Raw genomic sequence first — 23,777 nt, forward strand, 5'->3', positions numbered from 1 at the left:
GGTGGGAATAGATCCAAGGCTCAGTTGTCATCATCTTAACATCAACTCCTCCTGTGCCCCCACATAGGCAGAAAAGACGTGCCCTCAACCCAAAACGGTAAAAGGCGCTGAAAGATGAAGTACACAAACTTAGCCGCAGCTGCTTCATTAGAGAAGCCATATATCCGAAGTGGATATCCAACCCGGTCCTGGTGAAGAAGCCCAACAGAAAGTGGAGGGTGTGCGTAGACTTCACAAGCTTAAATAAGGCATGCCCTAAACACAGGTTCCCACTTCCAAAGATAGACCAACTTGTGGATTCTACCGCTGGATATGAACTCTTGAGCTTCATGGATGCATACTCAGGGTATAACCAAATACCCATGTTCCGACTTGATGAGGAGGCTACATCATTCATCATAGACAGAGGACTGTACTGCTACAAAGTCATGCCCTTCGGATTAAAAAATGCTAGAGCTACATATCAGAGGTTGTTCAACATGATATTTGCCGAACTCATTGACAAAACCATGGAGGTCTACGTAGACGACATGCTAGTGAAAAGCCTCCAAGCCAACGAACACGTAAGTGACCTCGACCAAACCTTTCAGATACTTAGAAAATAAAAATGAAGTTGAACCTCCCAAGTGCACCTTTGGAGTGGCTTCGGGTCAGTTTTTGGAATATATTGTAAACCAAAGGGGAATTGAAGCAAACCCAGTAAAGATAATGGCCTTGCTTGAAATGAGGTCACCTCAGAAACCAAAGGAGGTCCAAAGCCTCAATGGTCGGATAGCCGCACTCAGTCGCTTCATCTCCAGAGCTACAGATAAGAGCTTACCCTTTTTCAATGTGTTGAAGTAAGGAAAGAAGTTGCAATGGACTTCTGACTACGAAGAAGCCTTCCAAGCGCTGAAGAAGCACTTAGGAGAGGCACCCTGTTGTCAAAACCTCAACCAGAAGAGCGACTACTACAGTACTTAGCGGTTTTGGACGAGGCGGTCAGCACTATCCTAGTCAGAGGAGAAAATGAGCACCAGTTACTAGTATACTATGTCAGCAAAGCACTCCTCCCAACTGAAACATGCTACCTAGACATGGGGAAATTGGCACTCACTCTCATCACAGCCTCAAGGAAATTGAGGCCATACTTCCAGGCCCATTTAATTGAAGTTTTCACCAACTTCTCATTGAAGCAAGTGCTGCAGAGAACATATGCATCACGATGCCTGCTAAAATGGACGGTCGAGCTTAGTGAGTTCGACATACTGTTCCGACCTCGACATACCATCAAGTGCTAGGCCCTTGCAGATTTTGTGGCTGAATTTACCAAAGCCTTAGAAATGGAGGCTACAATGGAAGCAGCCGAGTCCCCAACGTGGAAACTATTCGTAGATGGATCCTCAGGAGAGGTTAGCTCCGGAGCAGGGATCGTCCTGGAAAGCCCCGAAGGCCACAAGTTAAATTGTGCAATAAGGTTTGGCTTCAAAGCCTCGAACAACGTTGCTGAATATAAGGTCCTTCTAGCAGGCCTTAGATTGGCGAAGGAAATGCAGGTCAGAAGGCTCCTAGCAAGCAGCGATTCTCAGCTTGTAGTGAGTCAGGTCAATGGAAACTTCGCGGCCAAAAACAATAGCATGGTTGCATACTTGAAATTAGTTCTGGACTAAGTTCCTCATTTTGAAAGGTTCGAGCTGATTCAAGTCCCACGCCTAGAGAATACTCATGCAGACGCCCTGTCAAAATTGGCCAGCAGCAAGGATTCAGAGCTACTAAAGGTTGTCCACATTGAACACTTATCGAAACCCTCCATTTCCGGAGATGAAGAGGTGCTATGGATAGAAGGCACCCCGTTATGGATGCAACCCATCATCGCCTATCTTAAGGACCAATCATTACCAGCTTCTAGAAGCGAGGCAAAGAAGTTAAGAAGAAGGGCTGCACACTTCGTCCTACAAGAAGATGTCCTCTACAAAAGAGGCGAAGAGGCCATGTATATACTCAGGAACATTCATGAGGGGATTTGCGGGAATCACCCCGAAAGAACGGCTCTGGCAGACAAAGTACTCCGACAAGGCTACTTTTGGCGGACCCTGAAAAGGGATGCATGCCAGTTTGTCTAGAAATGTGACAAGTGTCGATGCTTCTCAAATATTCAAAGGCAACCTCCTCAGAGCTCTCCGTAGTGACCAGCCCTTGGCCGTTCGCCAAATGGGACATTAACTTCATTGGTCCACTCCCAAAAGGAAGAGGAAGCACAACTTTTACCATTGTCACCATCGACTATTTCACCAAGTGGTTCGAAGCTGAACCTCTTGCCAAGATCACCGAGGTGAATACTACAAAATTCATCTGGAAGAACATCATTTGTAGGTTTGGCATTCCCCACTCCTTAGTATCTGACAACGGGAGACAATTCGACAACAAGAAAATGCGAGACTTATGCGACAAAGTGGGCATAAAGAAGGATTTCTCAACGCCTCATCACTCACAAGCAAACGGGCAAGTTGAGGCAGTAAACAAAACAATCCAGCATACCCTGAATAGGAAGCTTGACACCTTGAAGGGGGCTTGGGTCGATGAGCTTCTCCACATCCTCTGGGCCATCAGAACAACTAGCCGAACTGCAACAAGGGAGACACCCTTCTCAATGACCTAAGGAACCGAGGCCATGAGCCTGGTCGAGGTAGGAGTCACATTGCACCGTCGAATACACTTCAATGAGATCAGTAATGACGAGGCTCAAATGAGCGAACTCCACCTCCTTGAAGAAATGAGGGATACCTCCCAGGTGAACTTGGCGAAGTATCATAGAAAGATGACCCGCTATTATAACTCCAAGTTCAGAAATCGGACTCTTCGCCTGGGGGACTACGTCCTTAGAAGGGTCTTCCAATCATTAAATCCAACTGGGTCTGGAGTGTTAGGACCGAACTAGGAGGGTCCTTACCGCATCCACAGGGAATCCCGGCCTGACACTTTCGAAATTGAAGACATGCAAGGAAAGCACTGCCTCATCAATGGAACATCGAACACTTGAGGAAGTACTATCAGTGATGAATTTGTGCTTCGATCCGATCTCAATATTGTCTAATAAATGTGTCATGATCCGATCTCATTTGTAACTTTCCTATCTTACTAAGTGCTAAAAATGCCTTAGTGAAGGGTGATGTAACTTCTCTAAGTAATGATACTTCAGTTCTTTGTCACATCGGTTAGTAAATTTTTACCTCAGCCCTTCAATATGTTAATTAGTTCGATCTTCTGTTATTAACCGATTATTGGTAAATGGCGATTCATGATTACTTAAGTGATTGTCATTCATATACTCAAGCGTAAACAGCTCAACACAATGAAAAAAGTAGAAGCAACAATACTTGACAAAAGTTTCACTTCATTCATTTGAAATTGGATTACAAAAGAGGTCGAGGCCATTACAAAGATTCACTCTATTCTACGGGGGTATCTTCCACCTCGGCCTCCGCTTCGCCTGCCCTAAGGGCCTTTGGAGCGTCCTCGACGAACCTATCAGGCCGACCTCTAGTAGGCCCACCGAACTCTGCCTCTAACGAGGATATGTCCAGAGTAGGATGGACCTCTTTCAGCGAACCCAATAATCCTTGGGTGCTCTAGGAAGCCCAAAAACTCGCAAAGTCGTCGTACAGGGAGTGCTCTTTGAAATGGTCGATGAAGTTCTGTACAACCACCCCCTCTGCCGACTTCAGCTCCTCCTTTAGAGAGATGATCTCCTCAGCTTGCGCATCCGCCCTCTGCCTCAGCTCCGCCTTTTCTTTATTAGAGGCCTCCAGAGCCTCCGTGACGAGCTGGTAGTACTCGTTTGCATGATCAACTCTTCGGGTAATAGCAGCCACCTGGCACTCCACTTCATAGAGCTCCTTCTTCAGTCGTTCTATGTTTCCCTTGGCAGTTGCTAGCTGGGCATTAGCCTCCTTCCTTCCTCTCTCTTCCTCCTCGACCTTGGCCCGGGCCTTCCTCAATGCGTCACCATATTGCATCGCCTTCTCAAGGTGCTTGGTGAGGTCCTCCCTTTTAGCTTTGAGGTCTTTCACCAAGCCCTCAAGTTGGATGCTTGTGCTTAAGGCTCGGGTCACACAAGCACTGTTGGCCACAACCAAGTCCTTGGCAGTGCAGGAGGCAGTGTGGTCTTATTGTGGACCACCACCACCATAGCCGTCTCTGGAGGAAAAGCCTCCAGCACTTCTTTCACTGGCTCATCTAAATTGGTGTCCAAGAAGTCCACCTCCTTCGAGGGACGAGCCCTTTTCCTCTTTGGCTTCCCTGGCACTTGGGCAATGGGAATAGCAGCTACTGGCGATGTGGCGGGGGCAGAAGAAGCCTCTGATGGTGCAAGCGTCTTCCCCGAGATAACCACCCCGGTAAGAATTGTAGTCTACCTTAGAGCTGGAGGCGGCCTCGCCATAGTTGGGCTCTTCGAGGAGGCAGCAGACTTCTTGTCTTTCCACAGCAGGTTTGCGTCGGGGTCCTCCGCCATCTCCTCCTTGGTCGGAGGTTGGAGCTTTTTGCTGGCATCCACCAGATCTTCCATTTGCTTTTTGTACACAGAGGATGAGGTCTTCAGGGCTCTTGCCTCTGCCATCATCTTTTGGATGGTTTTGAAGTTTGGCCTTATAGGCAACTTCTTGTTAAAGTTATCTAAAAGGAAACAAGTACTTTAGTACAAATGTAAACAGTTCGGAAAGTGCTGAAAGATATTCGCTTCGAGACATTTACCTTGAGAGGCCATCAAGTCCTGCGTCACGAAGTGGATGTTTTTTCTGATCAGCTGGTGGTATGATCTCCTCTTTGGAGGTAGCTAGTAAATGATGCAGATGATGTTGAAGTCATCAGTAGATAACTCACACTGAGGAAGAGTGCCTTAAAAAATAAACAGAGTAGTTAAGAACCAAATCGAAGAAGAATAAACAAGAAACACAAAGCCATAGTACTCACTAAGTGTTGAATACTTCGTGGGGACCGTAAGAGGCACCAGGGAGTCCCCCTCCATCGTGTCCCATCTCTCGGCAACCCAACACCACGAGCTCTTCCACTTTTTAATGGAGTTCAGTAGATTGAACACGAATAGAGTGTAAGAACCCCATGAGATCAAGTAGTACTAGCCCCTGGTCTTATCCCCCCAGCTGCTACCTTGGGGATGTAGAGAATCTGGATACAGAAAAAGGCATTTCCACTCCAAGCGACGCCTCCTTCCACAACATCTAGGAGCCCACCATTTGGCTTCAGGAGTTCGGGTTCAATTGGGTAGGAGCTAAGCCGTATGACCTAAGTACCATACGGAAAAAAATGTGGATTAGGAGCCTAAGGCTAGCCCTAAGGATCGCCTCGCTAATTGTCATGCACCTTGGCCTAGGGTAGTAGGCCTGCTCATCATATTCAGGTAGGATCAGATCTACACTATTTGGATCCTATATTCAGCCCTAAGTCTTTCCAAGTCGGCACCCTTTAGCTTAGAGGGGTAATCCGACTCCCCCCAATGCACAGATGTGTCTACTGGGCTATCTTGTCTCTTCCATATATTCTCCCCCTAATAATCGCTTCGGCTATTTCAGAGGAGGTCACCAAAATGGGCTTGTCCATCCTCACTATTTCTAACCCCCTCGCCGAGAGACCACTATCCTCAGAAGCCATTTTCAGAAATGAAAAGTTTCAATTACTTACTGAAACTTTCGAAATGGAGTGTCCCGCAGTCGAAAATGGTCAAGAAACAACGTAAGTCATTGGAAACTGGGATTTCTCGTCGGAAAGTGCTTGAAGAACATCAAAAAATGCAAAGATTTTGAGAGCAAATAGGGTTTTTGATTCCGCAAAAGTGAAAAGCTCCAAAAATGCTCAAATCTACCTTTTATAGGGCGTCCCAACTAATCTCCACCATTGAATTCAAATGTAATCAATCTTGGCCGTCCGTCGCATCATCAATCTAGGCCGTTGAAATGAAACACCAGATTTGATCTACGCCTAAGATATAGCTGTGACCTTCATGCTCATGCGAAACGCGTTACCTCGATCACCATCAACCGTCTACAATAAGTAGCTGCAGCAGCCGTTTCTGGGAATGGGCATCGCACCCAACTTCGCATTGGAAATATGTGACAGTTGTCATATCATTTAACGTCAGAGATGTCCGTCTCAAATCGAGCTCCTCACTCAGCTTTACAAAGCTTAGATGCACCTGACGCGGAGTACCCTGTGGGTCATCGCCTCGGTAGCTGCGTTCCCTTCTAAGCTTTACAAAGCTTTAGCCATCTCCCAATGCGTCGTCCTTTGTGGATTAGCGCACCAGTGGCAGATGAGCTCCTCACTCAGCTTTACAAAGCTTAGGTGCACCTGACGCGGAGTCCTCTGTGGGTCATCGCATCGGTAGCTACGTTTTCTCCTAAGCTTTACAAAGCTTTAGCCATCTCCCAATGCGTCGTCACCTGTGGGTCAGCGCACCGACGGCAGATGAGCTCCTTAGCTTTACAAAGTTTAGAAGCACCTGGCGCGGAGTCTCCTGTGGGTCATCGCCTCGGTAGCTGCGTTCCCTCCGAAACTTTACAAAGCTTTAGCCATCTCCCAATGCGTCGTCCCTGTGGGTCAACGTACCGATGGTAGATGAGCTTTTCACTCAACTTTACAAAGCCTAAACGCGCCTGATGCGAAGTCCTCGTAGGTCATTACCTCGGTGGCTGCGTTCCTTCCTAAGCTTTACAAAGCTTTGGCTGCCTTCCATCGCATCGTCCTATAGGCCAGCACATCGGTTACAGATAAGTTCCTTCCTTAGTCAATGATAAAGCTTTATCGCATCTATCAAAAATATTTCCCGACCTACATCTCTTCGGTAAAACGAAAAACCAACCCGCAAGCTCTCACAAACTGAGGTTCCTGTCCCGAGGCAGACATACTCGATTGGGAAAATAAGTCCACCCATGATATAAATATTCATGCCTAAACTTGGGGGGACCATTGTTACGCCCCTATCCAAACCACTTTGGAGAGTCTACCTTTGCCTATTACGAGGTGTTCAGCACTCATCCGAAGTGGTTTCGAAGTGATTTCACCACCAATGTTGTCGATCTGCTAATGTACTGTGAGGCATAACAATTCTGCTGAATTGACCGAAGCGTTCTTGCCCCTGAAGCCGAGGCACACTCCGATGACCTCTGTTAGGATCCGCCGCCAATTTCAGAAAGAGATCTATGTCAGGATCCTTTCTGCCCCTAAGGCTTAATTGATTTGATGTCTCCATGAGCCTAGTTGAAGTAACTTATCAACTTTATGTCAAATCAATTTGGAAGAAGTAATTACCCGCCCACTCTATAGACATCGCTGATTAACGCATATGAGTAGACGCAGATGCATACACGTGTCCCACATCCAACGGTTCTCCTCATCTATAAATACACAAGGTTTGACAAGAGGCAAAGGTAATGAAACTCTTACAACATAGCTTTCCATAACTAGCAAATATATATTCTCCTCTCCACTATTTTGCATAACCTTGGTATTGTTCCGATCACCTGAGGCTAACTTGACCGTCGGAGTGAATGCGGTCGCCACCACCCCCGCTGGTTCCGACCGTGTACATTTGGTCGTGCATTGATTGTGTGCAGGGAAGAATACGTAGAGTAGCTATCGGTTGGCCACGTAGAGAGTCCAATTTGCGAGGTCAACAGTATCATCGTAAGAGATAAAATCACTCTAGCAATAGAGATGGGAGTTGTATCTCCAATAGCTCATCATTTTATGGTATATTTGGTAGTAGACCACTGCTTCACTTATCATAGAATACTTGAAAGGCCCACTTTGAAGAAACTATGGGTTGTCACTTCTATTCATCTTCTATGCATAAAGTTCCCAACAAAAAATGGTATAGCTACGGTCAAAGGCAACCAATGAAGTACTAGGGAATGCTATTCCAAGTCCATTAGAAAAGCTGAACCAAGGGATGTTTATGTCGTTTTAGTAGACATTGATGAGGTCGACCACCTTGAATAAGGACAAAACTTTGAACAAAGGAGTGACGTTGAAATGATAGATACCTCTGAAGAAGAGGTTGTATTCAAAGTACAATTGACCCTTGAAAAGTGGCTTATCTTGACAAAAGAGATCCTTGCATAGGTAATTGTGAACCATAGACAGCTTCAATCAAAGAATTGGGGAGCTCCATCATGGATCCTCAGGATCCTTCAAAGTTCTTTACAGGTCGAAAAGAATCTTTCGATGGTAGCAAAAGAGAAGCTAAAACGCTTCTTGCGTAAAAACTTGGATGTCTTCACATGGAAGCACGAGGACATGGTTGGCATTAATCCGAGGGTTAGTTGCCACTACTTGAAGATCGATCTAAATGCTAACTTTCATCAACAAAAAATGAGAGTACTTAATCCAAAAAGATATAAAGCTCTGAAAGATAAGGTAAGGAGTTAATGGCAATCACTTTATTCGAAAATCGATCTACTCGAAGTAGATGTCGAACCCTGTACCCACAATGAAGCACAATGAGAAGTGGAAGGTGTGTACAGATTTCTCCAACCTAAACTAAGCTTTCCCAAAGATAACTTCCCACTTTCACGGATAAATTGGTTGACTCCACTATTGGGCATGGACTACTAAGCTTTATGGATACCTATTCAAGCTACAATCAGATTTAATGCACCCAGCAGACGAGAAGCATACATCCTTTATAACAGATCGAGGTCTATATTGCTACAAAGTAATGCCGTTTGGGTTGAAAAATGCAAGGGCTACTTATCAAAACCTCATTGGAAAGACAATGAAGTATATATAGACAATATGTTGGTGAAAAGTATGAAATTTGAGGATCCCATCAAGTACCTTGGAGAGTTCTTCCAAATACTTCAAAGTTATAGAATGTGGCTAAATCCTCTCAAATGTGCATTCGGAGTGGTCTCAAAAATTTTTTTAGGTAATATGGTAAATCAAAGAGGCGTCAAAGCTAATTCGGAGAAGATTAAGGTTTTGATCGAAATGAGACTGCCACAAAATCCCAAGGAAGTGCAAAGTCTTACCAACCAAATAGCAGCTTTGAGCCGCTTCATCACGAAAGTAACAGATAAATGTCTTCTGATCTTTAAGATTTTCAAGGGAGAAATAGCTTACAGTGGACAGATAAATTTGAAGAAGCCTTACAAGCCCTAAAGAAGCACTTGGGACAGGCTCTCCTTATCTCCAAACCCAAATGTAAAGAGCCTATGCTATTGTACCTCACGGTGACCACCAAGGATATCAGTTTGGTACTTGTAGGAGGAAGAGTTTCATCATTTACCTATGTACTATGTAAGTAAACTGCTCAAAGTGGAGACTCGTTATCTAGACCTGGAGAACCTAGCTCTAGCTTTTGTAAGAGCTTCATGAAAGTTAAGACAATACTTTCAGGCCTATGCCATACAATTATTGTCTAATTTTCCTCTTAAACAAGTGCTACAAAAGCTAGATGCCTCAGGAGAATTACTCAAATGGGCTATGGAGCTTAGTGAATTTGATATTGTTTTCAAAATAAGAACTGGTATTAAAGGACAGGTGTTAGTAGACTTCATGGCAAAGCTTACCCTGTTCCAAAAATGGAAGAGGATATGGAATCTGTCGAACTCGCCGTATGGAGCTTGTTTGTTGATGGCTTTCTAGGAGACATCGGTTACGAAGTAGGGATGGTCCTGGTCAGTACAGAAGGGCATAAGCTAAATTACATTGCAAGGTTCAGATTTAATGCAACCAATACCGTAGCAGAATATGGGCCCTCTTCATAGGCCTCAGATTAGCCAAGGAAATGTAGGTAAAAAGGCTGCTTATCAACAATGATTTCCAGTTGGTGGTAAACAAAGTCAACGATAATTTTTCAGCCAAAGACAAAAGCATGGATGCCTATTTGAAATTAGTCATGGAGCTCATCTCGATCTTTGAAAAGTTTGAATTAGTGCAGATCCCCCGTTCCGAAAATTCCCATGCCGATGCTTTTTCAAAGTTAGCAAGTAGCAAGGATTCTGAATTGTTTACTGTAGTTCCTATAGAACACCTTCGAAGACCCTCTACTTCCAAAGGGGAAGATGTGATGTGGGTAAAAGATACCTCCTCATGGATGAAATCAATTGTGGCCTTTTTAAAGGATCAAACTCTATCCTTTGATAAAAAAAAATGACAGAAGCTCAGAAGACGAGCCATGCACTTTTTTTTCAAGACGGCGTGCTGTACAAACAAGGCTTTTCTTTATCATTGTTCTGATGTACAGGTGGTAAGAAAGTCGCCTATATGCTCTAAGAGATATATGAAGCCGTATGTGACAATCATATTGGGAATGGTCCCTAGCATAAAAAGTGTTAATGCAATGATATTGCTGGCTGACCATGAAACAGGATGCCCAGCAATTTGCGAGAAGGTACGACAAGTGTTGACGTTTTGCGATGGTTCAAAGACAACTTTCTCTAGCTATTTACTAGGTGGAGGATTGATCTTATTGGGCCTCTATCGAAAGGGAAAGGTAGTGTCAATTTTGCAATTGTCACTATTGATTACTTCATGAAATGGGTTGAAGTGAAACCAATGACCAAAATAATCGAAGCAAAAAATTCCAAACTTTCGGGAAAAAACATTATCTACCAGTTCTGTATGTCCCATCAGATAATGGGTGTCATAAATTTGTATAAGGAGTTGGGAATCAAAAAGCTCTTCTCATTTCCACATCACCTATAGGCTAACAGACAAGTAGAAGTTGTCAATAAAACTTTCAAATACGCTTTGAAGAGGAAGCTGGATACATCTAAAGGGTTTGGGTTGATGAGCTACCTCAGGTCTTATGGCCTATCTGAACCACTAGTCAAACAACCATAGGGCAAACTCCTTCTTACGGATATGAAAATAATGGTCAATATCGAATTTTCTCTATAACTTATGGAGCCGAGGCAATGAGCCTAGTCGAAGTGAGTCTACCATTTTCTCGTCGCATACATTAAGTAAAATATCAAATGACAAATGGAGGAGGTGCGAACTAGACTTTCTTGAAGAAAGAAGAGATAAATCTCAAACGAAGTTACTAGCTATCAGCAAAAGATGGCTAGGTACTACAATTCGAAAGTCAAAAGAAAGTCATTTTACCTAAATGACCTTTATAGGAAAAAGTCATTATCATGCCCTTTTCTGATAAATCGCAGAGTTTTATGATTTTATTGCTTTCTATTTTGAGATATATTCATTTACTCCCCAAGGCTTAGCGCAAGCGAATCCCAACTGAGTAGCTGAAGATTCGTGCTTGTAGCACCTCTAGATGGGCAGGGCCGACTTTCCACTTTAGATCGAATCCAACCCTATAATGAATAAATCCTGCTGTGAAGAGTTTTTCTATCTACTAAGGAACCAGGAATAGGAACCCTTGGTCCCACTTGAGAGGGTTATTATCACATAAAGGAAAAGGTTCGACCAGAAACCTATAGAATTGAGAGAGTGGATAGAAAGATGCAGCCTTATTCATGGAGCGCAGAACATTTAAGAAAATACTATCAATGAAAATTGTAATCACGTTTCGTGTATGGTTTGTTGAAAATGAAATTTTTATCTTAATTTAAGTCTTTAAAGTTAAACAAAAAGTGCCTCTACATTGACAAATCGTCCCTGTATGGAGAAGCATGGGCACTTCGACGACAAGCTGGATCCTAAAGTGGATTATCTCTTAAATCTTGAAGTGGATGGCATATGCCTTTAACAACTAAGGTTGTTAAGGAAGACTTAGCATGGGCAAATCGCTCAACCTCATGTTAAGAAAAACAAATAAAAGTAGATAAACTATTAACATTTGTACAAATTGCAAGCAAAAAAAAAAGAAGCTAAATATGAAAATGGAATATCCATACATGAAAATGCAATAAACATGCTCAGAAATGTAAAGAACAAGGAACTTTTATTCATTGAATAATAAAAATTACATAGATGGGCTTCTAGGCCATATAAAAAAAGTACAATGCTACCCTATATAATTAGGTAGGGGAGAATGACGTACGAAAGGTACTATGGCATTGAGAGCCATAACTTCTTCAACTTTACCCTCTTCTTTATTGTCTTCGTCTTCGATTTCTATCATGTGACTCTCATTCATCGAAATTCGAAGCTTTTATCCCTCCTCTAAGAATTCAGACCTCAATTTAGAAGTATTTAAGGTCTGGAAGTTGACTTCAATCCACTTTACCACCTCAATGTAGGCTTACCTTTGCTAATACTTTGCAAAACTTTGGTACACCTCAATCAGGTGAATGTTGGCTATGTAATGCTTTTCAGCCTCACTACCGACAGACTCAGCCTTCTTTTTCACCGTCTTCACCTCCTCTATTAGGCTCGATACTCTAGAGTTCAACTTTTCCACCTGCTCTTTTAGATAAACATTCTCTTCATTGGCTACCTCCAAGGCCTCAGTAGTGAGCATCAAAAGTCTCCACCTGTCTCATCATGAAACTATTTCACTTTGGCACAAGTGAACTTTCTTATTCAAGTGTTCAATTTTTTCTAAAGTGAAAGCGAGCTTTATGGACTCTTCAACATGCTACTTCTTCATAGCCCTCACTTCAGTCAAAGTTTTCTTCATTGCTTCCTCAGCCTTAGAGGTCTTATTATCTTGCTCTTTATTTTTACTTTGGAGGTTTATAAAGAGGGCCTCTTCCTTTATGGCCATTTCAAACGACCTTGCCATTTGACTTACCATGGTGGTGATGACGTCCACCATATCGCTAGACTTAACAAAGGACTGCCAACTGTCTGTCTAGAATTTGTAAAGAGTAGATGTTGTGATTTAAACCTTTGGCGGCAACATTGACAAAATGTCTAGAGCCAGTTCATCGCTCCATTGCAAAACAACTAGCTTAGGGCGAGGACCTGCTTTAAATGTAATGGACCAACTCGATGTCCTCGCCCTTTTTATAGACTCTTGCCTGGGGGATCCCAAATAGTGGACCACTTTTAAGCTTACTTAGCCATGGCAATCAAAGATGCCATTAACTTTTCCTCTACAGGGACTTCAGAAGGAGGCAGAGGATGGTCGTAGATCCACCCTCTCTGCTGGAAAAATATTTATGCTTCTTTTTGGGACCTCTTCGACCTTATCCTTCCCTTTATCTTTAACAGATGACCTCCCTATTGACCCTCTCCACTTGATCCCTTACCAGCTTGGCAGCAACTGATGAGGGTTTCAATCCTTTTCTCCTAGCCGTGGAAGTAGCTACAAAGACAATAGCCATGTCAAGAGTGGGGTGCCTCATCTTCTTAAATTTTTTTGACATCAGAAAATGTGTAAGCTGAGAAAAGAAAATCTCAAATGACTGAAAGAAGTACCTCTTCGAGCAATTAAGTTGAACTCCTCAAAGAATCGACTGGCTACAATTAACTTCCCAAACTTATGTAAAGAGTCAAGATGTCGGCAGATGTCTCCATTAAGCTTAAGTTTAGCTCGGCTAAGCTCAAACTGATCAACAAATCCTACAAAAGATAAATGCATAAGGCTAGAATCAACATCAAATCAACTTCCTAACAAATCACTAAAAGAAGTACAACACTCACTCACTTCCAAGTATGAGGTGCAAACTGTCACATAGAGAACAGTGTTACCCTCACACACTTGCCACTTCTCTTCACTCAAATGCACGTCTCCTTCCATCCTTTGATGGAGGATGGGAGTCCTACGACAAAGGGAGAATTTGAACCCCATGGACGCAAAGAATATCAACCCTTAGAGTTTTCTTCCCTAAAAGACCTAGGTTGAAAAAGGATTTGAAAGATGTGGAGACGTATATCTTCACCTAAAAAGGTTTCCTTCCACAAAATACAGGATCCCATTAGTTGGGCCCTGGCATTAGGAACGAACTGGGTAGGGCCAGTCTGTATAACCTAAGAATGGCTCTAAAGAATAGATATAAAGGTGAAGCCCTACATTCAGAAGAAACTCACTAATGGCGAAACATCCTGGCCTCGGAGAACAAGTACGCTCATCAGGTGCCCGAGCCAGGAGTTCTATATCATACTGAATATAGTGGAGAACAAGTACGCTCATTGTAGATGCTTTCCACTTAGTGAATTACATAAATGACCATACATAGACTTGGAGGACTATTATTATTCCTCATATATGAAGCTCCCAATGAAGCTCGTGGAGATATTATGTGCAAACATCAGGCATCAACCAAGTGAAGATAAAGAAAAGGCAACAGTTGCTCTATGGTAGAGGTACTATATCCATCTGGGGTTCATCAGTCGAGGTGCTTTCTCGTAGGAGCCGAACCTTTTTACATCCAAAGTTCTTCCTCTTAAAGTTGAAGCTCTCACTGTCTTTAAAGCATGTTTGATGAGTATCTTTAACAATGATTGATCTAACGTTAGTATTATAAGTGTAAATGGAACCATATGGATCTAATCCACCGTTGACTACATCGATCTGAATGCTATAAATCGCAGCTCTTGCAACATTGTAAGGGATTGGCTAACATTTATACAAACTCTATATACTTATTATCACACTTCCTCTCTCGTTCATTTGATATTAATTTGCTTAAGTTTAGATTACATATACTTAGGTGGTGTTGTTCGTGATTGTGTTTATTCACACTCATTTTCGATCTCTTAGCCAGAACTTGAAAATTCTTGCCTCACGTCATAAAGCATATCCCATTTCCATCAACATCACTCTCAATACTTTGACCGAATTTCCAGCCTAAAGTGGCGAAATTTATTTGCGAGGATGTGAGTGGACTCGTCATTTGTTGCCCACGTGGCTATAACAAAACATGGGGTCAATAGTTGCAATTTCTATTGTAAATATAACTTCTTCTCATTAACTTGCAAATATTGGATATTAAGTTAATTTTTTTTCCCAAAATCATAATGATATTGTTGTTGTAGGTAAATGAATTAGAGACAAGTAATTTACAGAAAACAAGCACTCTTTGGAATGCGTTGAAAGGCTTTGATGGATTTCTTTCTTTAACAAAAAATACCTCAAGGTATGTAAACTCATAAAATTCTCCTTGGTTTTTCATTAAAATTTTGCATCTACTTATTTCTTATATTCAATTAGTTTGTCAGCTAAAATTGGATTCATGCATGATGAATTAGGACTAAAGGATATAATTTCACTGGACTTTGTTGTTGCTAATGGATTTATGCATAAGGTAGCAGTACTAAAATAATCAACGTAACACTAAAGCATATTTGAGCTCAATTCATTCATAATTAACCCACATTTTTTGGGCACTCAATTTTCGGAATGCAACTCATTCTGATCACTGATTATTTGTATTGATTATTTTGAATTTTTCACTTGGCATAAGCAGTTTAAAATTACTGTGTGTGCTCAGATCACCCATTAGAAGTTGTTGTTCTTCATACCTAGATAGAAACTTATTCTGGATCTAGTAAAAGCTTGTTTAGAAATTGCTTAGATGCTAGCATATCTGAGACAGTTAACCGAAATTTGTGGCATTTTATCTGATTGATGTCCAATTGTTTTCTTTTTATTCTTTTCTCTCTCTTTTTCTTTTTTTCCCAATTATTTTCTATTTGGATGGTATGATCCATTAGAGCTATGTTCACAAATAGTCTGCTAAAGAGAATCCTGTTTACCATTGAAATCTTTCTCTATCTCATACACACACAGAATTATCTGTACTTTGAGATAAATCTATGAAGAAATGGTATTTGGCCCTTCAATCTCTCCACATCCTTTTTGTCACAATATTAGACATCAGCATGGCATATACCTCTCCACATGCTCAAAACTACATATTAACTTCATAGGTCTTACTTTGACCGAGGACAAGATAAGTCGGTATCGTTGCATTGTTTTAATGAAGAAATTGTATTAATGAAGTTGATATCCAATATTTACTAGAGATTCATTTATATATAACTCTTCTTACATTGTGTTTCAGCTTAAAAAGATCCAGAAAGTTTTAGCTTGAAGATAGGGTTTTTTTTTTACTGTCCTCAGGCCATCTCCAATGTAAGATCCAAAACATCGAAATGCACCCTTTTTTTATGCAAAAGAGCTCCAATGCAACACTATACTTTGCACCAATGGTACAAAGTGTATAAAGTCTTCTTTACTCTTTCTTATCTTTTCCCAAATAAATTGATTAAGGGGTATTTGTGTCATTTGTGCAATATATTTTTTAATACAATAAATTAGAAAATGGTTAAACAATATTCATTTGGTGTAAATTTCGGTGTAATAGTTGGAGATGAATTTTGGTTTGATGCAAGATTTGGTGCAAATTTTGTGTAGCCCTGGAGATGGCCTCGGTTACCTCACTAGCTATACGTGCAAGATCCTAACATTCATTTCTGATGGACCTTTCTGTCTTAGATTTCTCATATTGAGTAGTTCGTTTGAATACCTTACACATTTCTATTTCATTATCCGTAAAATGTTTTTTTATAGAGAGTAAGAAAGGTTTGATTAAAATTTAGAGTCCCAAAACCTTTGTACTCTCTGTCCATAATTGACCATTAGTGTAATTCCTGAAACAAGTTTGTTTATACAACATATATCCATTTTGGAGTATGAGTTCTTTTCTAAATATCTAAGATTTTTGAGCACCTATGATCCTATTTATATGGAAAGAGATATTTTGGAAATATATTCGATTCTTGGAAATGAAAGATCATGATTTGTTTCTCCATCATTGCTTTATTTATCACTTTTGAGAAGAATAGTTTCCCGTGAGAATATCAAACAATTGTGTTTTGAAAGAAATTGATAATGTTTGAGCACTCTATCTAATCTAGGCAAAGACAGAAGCATGATGACCAAAATACATTGATTTTTCACGTTAGCAGAAGATACTGTACGATTTCCTAATGGAGGCACCTTATGGTCCTAATGCTATAGGTTTTGTCATGTATGTTCTTTCTCACTCTACTATAAAATGGGCTTCTAGCCCTCTCGTGCTTAATTTTCCTTCGTCCCTCTGACGATGAAGATATTTTAGTTAAAGCGAAAAAAGTAATATGGAGTTTCCTATTTATTAACCAGTCAAGAAGAAACCAAAGTATTGTTAGTTGTCTTTCACTTGTATTTGATGAATGTTTTTTCAGAAAATTCTTTGTTTTTCACATGGTTTACCTTTCTTGTTTTCAAAATTAGCTTATTTTGTCAATGACGTATTGTAGCCTACATTTGATATTGACCATTGAGGTTTTGTTGCGGAATGGATCTTCAATTCGTGGAATCCGAGCTCAGATTAAACTTATCAATCAATGTATCAACCAGCCAGCCAAAACTCCAACCTGCAACTCAATCCACTTATGGTTGCTTTCCATTTCTCACCCACAAATGGACAACAATATGGTGGTGATTACAAGCCACAAAGGCAAAGAGAAGACAAGAAGAGGCAAGAACTCGTAGGAGATTACAAGAGGCAGCCACGTTCTTTCTTCTCACACAAAGGGCAAACATATGGTTTTTACATTTGAAGGAGGATATATATAGCTTTAGATATATTATCAATTTGAGTTGACACAAAAAGTAATGGGCCAAGATATAAGGAAGCCATCCTGTAAGTGAATTTGGGTCGAGGCAACATTAAAACCGTGTCCCTTGATATTTTCGGGTCGAATATATGAATTGACTGATTGATAAATATTTCACTCATGGTCAAGGCCTATGAAATATAATCCGAAACTATTTAATGTCATTATTTAGGATTTATTGAGTATCAAAACCCAACAAATCTCCACATGATGTCCAATAAATTTGCAAGTAATCAAAACACACAGTTAACACTTGCATAATCAATGTAATCAATAAAATTAGATCACAGAACTTGCCTCGTGTTTGCAACCTGAAACATATACCATACCTGCTCAATGTACTCATCGAGTCTAAAGTCAAGAACATCCAAGTAAAAGCAGATATTCACAGTAAACAATCAAGAGCAAATAAACATGCGATGAAAATATATTATAGGATAATACACATAGATCTTTTTACAAACACGTTCACACAGAACCACAGATTAACATCAAGTTAATCAAACACACGGTCAAACACATATGCAACAATGCATAAATGACCCACAAAAAGATCTCACCACTCTTATCCTATCCTATTTCGTATTGTTCACACATCAAGAACTCAGATCTCTTCTCATTGCCCACCACGCTCACTATACTGATAACTCAACTCATGTCTAATTAATAAGTCACAATAGATCCTAAGTTCATGGGATAATCCTCTATCACCACATCACTTCTTTTAACCTATGTGAATAATGGGTCTCCACCTTATAGAAGTGATCGAAGTGCCTCTCTCACACTCCATCTGATCGGGTCTCTTCACAGATAAAAGATTTCAGACATTTAATCACCTTACCCCTGATTATCCAAATGTCACATTCCACATTCCCGATACAAATCACAATGTACCCCTAGACATCTATACTCCACCTCACCAAAAAGGCATACAAATCACTGCTAATGCATCCTAACCCACTATGCATGCAAACAATTATACCAAGTAATTATATTGCCTCAAATTCATGCAAATATACATATCAAACATATTGACATGCAACATATTAGATAATTATAAACATGCAGAAAGGATTACGCACAAATGCACATGTAGTAACTAGGTTTATTCTCAGTAAACCTCACCAGGGTCATCACTCGACCCTATAGGTATATTCGCCTCAAATTTCAGCTTACCCTTCTGCTTATCCTTTTTCTCGAGACAGTTCCTAATAAAGTGACCAGACTTACCACAACTATAACACCGTCTACCACTAGACTTGTCTCATCCCTTACCCTTCTTCTTACAACCCTTGACACTCGAGTCACTACTCGCATCACTATTGTCTTGAGCTCTACCCAGATTTATTTACTTAAACTTCATCATACTCCTCATCATATGTAACACACCATCCTTCTTATCTTCTTTTTCAGTTTTAATCTCAATAAGAGAGTCTATGACAATCTCGGGTGTGAAGGTGTTTCTACCATACTTAATTACATTCTTAACCTCTCTACTTGAATCATGCATGAAATTAAGCAAAATAATGACCTTGTACGTTTCAGACACCTTTTCATCACAATTAACAATATCCTGAACAAATTTGTTAAAAACATCCAAATCGTCATCGAGATCCTTTGAAGGATTCATTTTAAAACTGAAAAATCTTTCAAACAAGTACAATTTATTAGGAGTGGACTTAAGCAAATATAAGTCCTCTAACTTTGCCAAAATTCTTTTGTAAAGTCAAGTTTTCCAATTTCTCTCAAAATAGTATTAGATAGGTGTGAAATAATTAAAGTGTAAGCAAGTTTATTATACTCTTCTTTTTGTGTTTCTATTAAGTTTGCAGAAAATTTGTCATCTATAACTTTTAAAACTTTTTGCTGAACCAAAATACGCTTCATCTTTTATCAACAAATTGAAAAATCCCCTTTTCCGTTAAAAATTCCAACTTCAAAATATGAAAACATTTTTAAGAAAATAGAATAGTCAAATGCACATATAGGTTACACAAAGTAATCCTAAAGCCACAACATACACCATTCTAGGTTCCTAGAGTTCCGTAAGATTTACGATCTTATATCAAGGGAATGTTCAAACGAGTAAAGTACAAGTGTTCTAATATGATAATCAATGTAACACAAAGGTATGTAAACAAAAAATTCAAATTCTAACGCAATGTAGTTTTACACAGTGACTATATGCCACTTAAAGCACAAAATCAATTACCAACTTCCAATCAAAATTCAACACTTCAAAATATAGCAAATAACTTCTAAATTTCTAGCATAAGAAATGTTACCCCTTCACGGTAACCACAATCCAATTGTTAACCCATACGATGACGCGCTAATGTTGAAATTTTTAATTGAAATAAGCCGATATACTAGAACGGACCAATCTGAGTCCATAAATTATGAGAAATGTAAATTTGTAACTTTAGGAACATTGCAATTCATCCTAAAGTCAAAAGCATCTACGGCAACCAATTGAGCAAAAATTGAATCCCAAACACGCAAGGGCAAAATCGTCCAAGTTTCACAACACTCAAAATTGAAAACGCAAGGTCTGTCTCATCATCCGAAGGAAACTGCCTAAAGAGATCGTCGGAGGAGGATGTCCTAAGTGCCCAATGCGCCACCGTCGGAGTCTCACCCGCCTTCTACCACGCATCGCCTTTCCAATCATGCACCACTTACCCAGGTGTGCCTCGATCTACTGAACACGCCAGTAGTCTTCGTTTGTCCAAAAGATAAGTAGTTTTATTGGAAAACAACTAAATAGATTCGGCAAAAAATTTTTAACTGGACAGATTCAATTTCTAAGTTTTATGGTCGATTTTGGTCAAATTTTGCATCGAAAATCACATATTTTTACCTAACCAATGCTCTGATACCAAATTTTGCCAATTGGATCTTCAATTCATGGAATGTGGGCTCAGATTAAACTCACCAATCAATATATCAACCAACCAACCAACTAACTAAAACTCCAACCTACAAGTCAATCTAGTTATGGTTACTTTCCTCATTTTCCACCCACAGAGGAACAATAATATGGTTATGATTGCAAGCCACAAAGGCAAAGAGAATACAAGAAGAAGAATAACTCAAAGAAAATCAAAAGGGGCCGCCACGCTCTTCTTCTCATACATAGAATTGATTGGTTGATAACTCATCGGTTGAGACCTATGAAATATAATCCGAAACTATTTAACATCATTGCCGAGATTTATTCGGTATCAAAACCCAACAGGTTTGACGTTGGTTGTGCAATATCTTTCTAATATCTAGGCAGGAAAGTTTTGAAAAGTACGAGAATGTTAGTCCTGTCATTTTTTATTTTATTAATGTGGTTTTGTGGTACTGCCATGGGGAAATGCATAATTAATCCCTGGTAACTTATGTTGGAATTAACACCATAAAAAAATTTCATTGCCTATTTTACCTAATTTTTTATAACATTATTTAAGCACAATTTCACCTTTCCTACCTGCATGCTCTTAGACAGAAGATTGGATATAGGTAAAAGTCAGTCTACGGGCATAGCCTTAGCCATTAATGGACAATAAGTGCACCTTTTCGTCGTTTCAAGATTGTGTATTTATTTAGTTCTAGGAAAGCTAAAATGAATTATCGAGATTGTTTTGTCGTGTCTCCACTAGTTATTTTCATTTTCTTATTTCCACGTTAATTACAATGCATAAAACGAGTTCTTATTTCAGGGAAAACCCTAACAAGAGAAGAATAGGTTCAAGGGATGAAAAACATAGATCATCGAGTGACTTAATCTGAATGATGAAGAAGATCTTGGTTTGAAATCTTGATGATGAAAATGATCTTGATTTGAGATAGATAAGATTCTTACTGTCGTTTTCAACTCACTCTACATACTATGTGATAATTGTATAAAACTAATGTAATACTCATTCAATGAATCAAATACAAAGAGAAAAACAAAAGACAAAGGTAGGAAAATTGTTCTCTGCAAATGATGACAAATCAGATGACAATCAATCTCAATATACTTTGTGTATTCATGGAACAAAGAGTTGTGAGAAATCGAAATAACACTTTTATTATCACAATACAACGGGTTGGAGAGGATGAAGAAGCACTCATGTTCACACGTAACCAATTCAATCACACAATTTCAATGGCTGTGGATGTCATACCTCAATACTCTGCCTTGATAGATAAATGGAAAACAACAATCTATTTCTTACTTTCAAGAGATAAGGGGTCACACAAAAAACATACAAAAGCAGCAGTGAACTTGTATCAATAGGGTTACTGGCTCAATTAGCCTCAAAATAGGCACGGAGTACTAATAATGAGGTCGATGAAAATAAAAGACTTTGAGAGCAAGTACTACAAATATAGCGCAAAATAAAAACTACAATTGCCAAGTAAACTATAGTAGGAGCTGAGACAAACTGATTAAAAATGTAAACAACATAAGTAATATCGGAACATGCGATGGTGAGATAGACCAAACATCCAATAATGGTACGATACAAAGTAGGATCAATTAAGGGTACACATCAGACGATGAATAACGAATGGTGGACTCAAGAAGAGTATCAAAAGCTTTAGTAACAGTAAGACGAGCATACTCAATAACATTGATAATAGACTTGGTTAAGAGAGAAGATAACCTCTAGCAGAAGAAGCAACTTAGATCCCCAAAAATTAAGATAATGCACATATATCCTTTATTTCAAAACGACGAGCCAATTCTGATTTTAAACTAGCAATTTCATCAACATATTCACCAGTAATAATCATATTGTCAACATACAGTAAAAGTAGAATTCGACTAGCTGAAGTACTTCCAAAGAATATAGCAGAGTCATGATGACTAGATTTAAAATCAAAAGAGGCAACAACAATCGAAAATTTCTCAAACAAGGCATGGGGTGCTTGTTTGAAGCCATAAAGTGTCTTTTTGAGCTTGTAAACATATCCACGAGTATGAAAGAGATCAGAAAGAGGGACCATATAAACCTTAACTTGAAGATTTTCATTTAAACAGAATTTTTGGCATCCAACTAAGAGAGTCTCCACTGACGAACAGAAGCAATCACAATAAGTATACAAATAGTAGTCATCTTAGCAATAAGAGCAAAAGTCTCCTCATAATCTACACCATATTGCTGACTTTAACTTTTAACAACCAATTTGGCCTTGTAATGCTAACTAAACCATCAGATTTTGTTTTAATCTTATAAACCCAACAAGAACCACTAGCATGTTTATTTGAAGGTAATGCAACCATGTCCTAAGTGTCTATCTTATGTAGAGCAAAAGGTTCACATCAGCCATAGCCTGTTGTCAAAGCGAATCTAAAATAGCTTCTTTATACGAAGAGAGTTCAGAAAACTTGCAAATAAAGGTTAGAGAACAACAAAATGACTCAAAATAATAAGAATAAGCTAAATCGGGTAATTGAGTGGACTTATGAATACATTGACGATATCGAGAAGGTGCTAGAACAAAAGCTGGATCAACGATCCCAAGCTGTGCTTGGGAAGCCATAGAAGGAAAAAGGGTATCATGAGTTGGCATAAGTGTACCTGTAGTACATGAAAAATCAACAGTACATGTGGTATAAGAAGGTGGTCTAGAAATATATCAGAGAATGGATCAATACAAATGAGATCAGTTTTAGTCACATCATGAGTATTATCAAAAATAGAAAAGAATGAGATATGTTCAAAAAACACAATATGATAATGAACATATAATTTTTATTAATGGGATCAAAACACCGATAACCTTTTTGGCCTTGCCCATAACCTAATTAAACATAGATAACAGAGTTCAACATGAAGAACAAAGCAAATACACCCAAAAATTCTGAATAAGTAATTAGGAGGATGTCGAAATAGCTGTTTCAAAGGGTGATAAACTTGAAGTGTGGGAAGATAGAATCTTATTAATTAAAGATACCACAGTGAGAACTGCTCCTCCCCAAAATTCACCGAGAACTTTGGTAGAACCAACAGTTTCTACAATGTGCCTATGCTTTCGTTTAGCAACATCATTTTGTTGTAAAGTGTTAGTACACGAGATTTGATGAGTTGTGCCATTAAGAGCTAGCAATTCAGAGAAATCAACAAAAGTATATTATCCATTCAAGTGATTTCTAAAGTACATAATTTCAGTAGAATGTTGAGTATTAACTAATGTTCTAAAAGAACAATAAATAGAAAGAAATTTAGAATGTCATTTCATAAGATAAAACCAACAATAACAATTAGAATTATCAATAAATGATACAT

This window comes from Olea europaea, chromosome 4, assembly GCF_002742605.1.
Source record: "Olea europaea var. sylvestris chromosome 4, O_europaea_v1, whole genome shotgun sequence".
Classification (NCBI taxonomy): Eukaryota; Viridiplantae; Streptophyta; class Magnoliopsida; order Lamiales; family Oleaceae; genus Olea; species Olea europaea.